Source organism: Pelecanus crispus, chromosome 1 (genome assembly GCF_030463565.1).
Source record: "Pelecanus crispus isolate bPelCri1 chromosome 1, bPelCri1.pri, whole genome shotgun sequence".
Taxonomy (NCBI): Eukaryota; Metazoa; Chordata; class Aves; order Pelecaniformes; family Pelecanidae; genus Pelecanus; species Pelecanus crispus.
This window is the reverse complement of record NC_134643.1, coordinates 85,647,017-85,652,329: the sequence shown is the minus strand read 5'-3', so window position 1 is coordinate 85,652,329 and position 5,313 is coordinate 85,647,017.

Genomic DNA, 5,313 nt, shown 5'->3' with positions numbered 1-5,313 from the left:
AATCCATACTAGCTATTCTACTTGTTAGCATAAATTGTTTCAAAATTTCAGTCCAAATCCTTGCAGCAATTTTTCCCGAAATGTCTATGGAGAGATTATTGAATCTGTAACAGCCCTATTTATACATACTAATATTAAAATGATGTTCTTTTTGCTGGCATTCTTAGCAGAGAAGCAAATAGCTTATTGATAACAAAGGCAGTGAACAACATTCCTTCTAAGTCATTTCCTCCAGGGCAAGGACTGTATCACCTAGGCACTATGAGCACGAAAGGGGCAGTGCCTTTTCTGTGTACATTCCATTAATACTGATTTGTTTTTTATAGCGCTGCCTCCTCCCTGCTTCTACACCACTGTAAAATGCATTTACATTTTTTCAACAAAAACATGTTGTGATATTTTCTCATTTTTCTGTTGTCTACTTGCCTTATTTTCTGTAGGTGCTATGGGTTTGGATCGTTGAAGTACACACATAGGCAGTTAAGATTACAAGGTTTGAGGTGACATGTAGTTTTATACATGGATTGAGTTCTGTTGGTAATGAGAAAATTCTCTGTGACTCTTCAGGAAGTCAAATAGTGAATAAAGAAGACACATAGCATCTTCCCATTTAAAGAAGGCCAGGCTAAAGGCAGGCATTGTAGAGATACTAGTTAGAGCATGTTAATTTAGTGACCATTTAAGCTCTTGTGCCACATTTCGGATACCATCCTGAGGTTGTGAAATTGCTGGTATTTTACATGCAGCTTGTTATATATACCAGCACTACATTATGCAGAATATTTTAAAAGGAAGAAGAGCAAGATTTAGAGGCTATTAAAGATGTTAAGAGCACTATCCAAGTCATGGACAAAAGTTGAGTATTGTGTAATGAACATTAAGTGAAAACAATTGGCTAGACCAACACACTGAACAGTAACCACAAAACACAGACCTTCTACTAAGCCTCTGGAAACAAAACAGGACTATCACAGGTACACTGTACGGAGCATATTTTGACTCTCACCACCTAACTGATGTTACCCAATATGTTAAAACAGCAGAAGTTTAACTTGAGGTGCAGCTAAAGTTGAGTTCTAGGCTGACACTAACACAAGCCGCATATCTGAGCTAAGACTGTGGATCTTCACACATGTAACCCACACTCCAATTTTTTTGAGAACAGATCTCTTTCTGTACTATAGACATAGACTTTATGGTCAGTCACCCCTAGAATTCCTGACTAATTCTAAGGACCTATGTGGTCCTACGAAAGTCACATTTTACAAGTCAAAACTCCAGATTGATAGCAAGCATTGAATAATGATGCATTTTGACAATAGTCAGGAAATAAAATGAAGCTCTGAACTCAGTGACAACTTTCTGTAGGTCTTTCCTATCATATTTTAAAACCTTAAGATATTAGAAGTAATTATTCATCTCATCAGCTGGTAGTACATCAGGATCAGTTTTCTGCTCAGTACATCCTTGTCTAGCTCTAAGACTCAAAATCAAATCACAGCTGCATTGCTCTGCTATTCTCAACAGCACAAAATGAAGAGTTCAAGCTGCCACTTGTTTGACATGCCCTCCAAAACTTTTTCATCTCCTTTACACTTGACCAAGGGTCTCACTGCCGCTTGGCTCATGCGGCTGTTTTTCCCCCAGGTACGTCTGAATATCTCAGAGCAGATTCTTTCTTTCTACAGAATGATAGTGATGCTGAAGGCTAGCTGGTTCTGCAAAAAGCCAAACCAACACAAAGGCTAATAGTGTCTAAGGCTGTGGCTTTGAACTTGGGATCTACAAATAGACTTTCTAAAAAGCCACAACAAATAACTGCCAGACTTGCATAGTTTTCCATCTTCAATTGAAATTTCTATGGATCTATGAATTGAAGAGTTTGAAAACCACTGTTCTAGAGCTATTAGGGTCTTTACAACTCTTGCTATCCAGACCACATGCAAATTCATTCTAGTGTTCTATGGGGAAGTCTCAAGCATGTGCCCCTGCTATGAAATAAGTATGCACATAGCTTGCCGTAAGGGCTGTGAAATCAAGTTCTATGTAGCACAGACTTTATTTCCAAAGTTTTTCCAACTGCAGCAGGAAGTGTTTCACTTCCAAGGCATTTGTTGCACCTGTGTACAGTCCTCCCATGGAAGTAGGTGGGAAGGGCTGCATACGGATATAATATTGCTCAATGCAGAAGTTTACAGGATACATATTTCTTGGAATCAGTATCTTGTCATTGCAAGACTATTATGTTTAAATGAAACAGGGCACAGAGAAAGGCCTACGAACTTTCTTCTTCCCTTCTTTATCCTCCTCAAAAGATCACAAACTACAGGGAATATTTTTGTGGCTCAGTAACAGTAAACAACAGCCTTCACAAGCAAAAAGCCTGGTTACAGTTAGGCAGGCAGAGTATTATGAAAACACTGTGAAATGATTACACTATAAAAGTGTAATCCACTCCAAGTGCAAGCCATTATAAGTGCCCATGAAAGGGAAGAATGCTGGGATGAGAGAATGAACACAGCACAAAAACAATGGCTCCAAATAGGTATAAAAGCATGCTAACTACTCTGCAAATTCAAAATCCTTGTAGATGCAAGTCTTTAAAAAAAAAAAAAGACCCACACAACACTAAACTAAAACTAAGCACTCATCCAAAGTTCTGCTTGAGGCAAATAATCCATAGCCTTATTTACAGGTACACAAGCACCACATCTGCTAAATGACCCTCAGTATTGAGCACATTTTGTATTTCTTCAGCCAAAGTTCAGCTAACAAGAGAACAAGTGGCCTAGTAAGGGAACAACTTATGCCCAGCCTGAGGTATCTAAAAAGTGATTTTAGTAAGTGCTTTAGACTTGCTAGAGTTGAGCCTATATTTTCATGAGCAGGAATTCAGGGATTAAGGTGGTTCTTAGTCCTGAGTTTCCATTTTATGCAGATTCCTCTTACCTGAAAAAACAAACAAAAAAAATAGACACTAGGACACACCTTGCATATCTCCCTGAATTTCTCCTTTCATAAGATAAAGATAACTAGTTAGGTGCTTTTGTTAAACTGATTCAAGTCTGACCTACATTTTTGTAGAGATTAAGAACATTCTACTTGGCCTGTCAAACCTCACTAGGAAAAAACACTTGCTTTTGAACAACTGAAAGCAGTTCAAGTAGTTTTTATGAAAAATTCTACAGTAATGTTTCAATATTTATGAATATCTTACATCTGTTCATATTACAATCAAACTACCAACCTTGCCCCAATCTACCTAAAATTGATTTAGTTCTGAACAAAACTGAAGCCTGCTAAGGATTATCCTGCTTAAGAATTTTTAGAAGGTGCATTACTTATGTTTTCCTCATCTTATTAAATTTTCTTGTGTCAAAACTGTCATGTTCTTCAACTTCCACAGAAGGACATTAGAATACCACTGTGTCCATCTCAACATCTTTCTCAGTCTTCAGCTTCCCAGATTTGGTGCAGAAACTCAGTCTCACAGCAATCCTTGTATCAATGCACTTTCAAAACTGCTGGGTAAGCAATCCAGTGCTGCAAGAGCAAGTTACACTTACATGAGCTTGCAGTGAATGCAGCAGTGTATATACTCAAGGGAGCCAGAAGCATTCTCCTTCCTGAACCAAGCCTGTAGCATTCACCTCATAACTCATTAGAAGTTCCTAATTCATTGCAAAAGCAAGCAGGAAATCCCCAATGCAGTCAGCTATGGGCAGTGCAACTCGCACATCACTAAACCTTCCCCTACCCCTGCAAGGCAAAGGCAGCAGGGTGCAAGGGCCATTCCTCACCTTCCCAGAAGCTAGAAGCAAAGTGCTTTGAAGCACAATTATCCACTATGCTCCCCCTACTTCTCACCTCCTGAGTAACATGAGAAAGTATGTCTCCAGAGAACCTCATATAACTTTTAATTATTAATAGTGTGCAAGAACAGGGAAACTAGGAGACAAGGACAGAAAGTACCTGCCAAGAATCTCTCTACTCTCATTTAGTCCTACATGTGTACAGTTACAGTGTTGCCCCAGACTAAAGGGTTTTACATTCAGTAAAGCCTGGGTAAAGACTGCATAGCTAAGAACAGAAGGAGTATTATTTGTTTCCTTAGAACAGCTATCTAAGGTTTGGGTAACAGCAACTGCTAAACAGGAACGTGAGAAACATTGGACTAGAGAATGAAGGACACAACAAGATAGCTGAAGAAAGACACCATTTTCAACAGTGGGAAGTAGACTGACAACACTTGCAAGGCAAAAGTTTTAGGGAGGAACATTAGAAAAACACACACATTAGTAAGACAGTTAAGTACTCTGCTCATTAACACAAGATGGAACAGGTGCAGAGATTTTACTGGTTTACAGTACAGAGGCTAAGAAAATGTACTACCATTATGTGAAACAGAAACTTGAATCAAGTGGCAGTTACTAAGCCCAGTTTGTCTTTTTGAGCAGAAGTCTCAAAGCTTGGATTCTACTGTTTACAGAAAACAAAAGCCTAGCAAACAGATGGGGAAAATAATATCCCAGTAATCCACTCCAAATCCCCCAAACTCATGCTACAGGATGGTAACAGAACCCAACCATTAACACCATTTGAGCCAGAAGAGCAGAAAGGACAGTGTCAATTATAGCTCTGTTGTATAATTTCTTTGCAGAAGTTGTTTCGGATTGAAGTAGATCCACCTAACCTAGCCACATACACCTAACCTTGCAAATGCATCATCCAGCACAGTTTTAGACAAGATAATTGTCTAAAAGACAACACATATTGAAGAGGCAGCTCTCATTTTCACATATAAATGCTGAAGCAGCAAGATTAAAATCCTGAATTATTTTAAAGGTAAATGTGAACAAACACACTAAAACAGGGTTTTTTTTGGTAGTTGAAATCACTTTTATTTTTAAGGAACGTCACCCATGCTGCAGTTTCAAATAGATCTTACCAAGGAAAGCAGAATTTTCTCCTCCCCGTGTCCTGCAGTGAACAGGACTGGCACAGAAAAAAAAAACTCACCACACCTGGGAGGTTTAGCACCAGCATCCAATAAAAAAAAAAGCATTTGATTCAATTTCAGTTCTTTGGTTGGGTTTTTTTTCCCTTTTCAGTTTCATACCAAAAGAAAAGTTGAAAAATTCATTACTAGCAAAACAGTGAAATTCTAAAAAAAAATCCCCACAGTTGCTGTTGAAACTGGGGAGGTTGCTCTTTCTGAATCTCACTCTCTTTTTCTCTCTTCATGCATCTATCTTGCAGGCGTTCCCTGGATCTCAGCTGCTGGTAAGTTGTTTTTGTGGGGTTTTTTTTTGT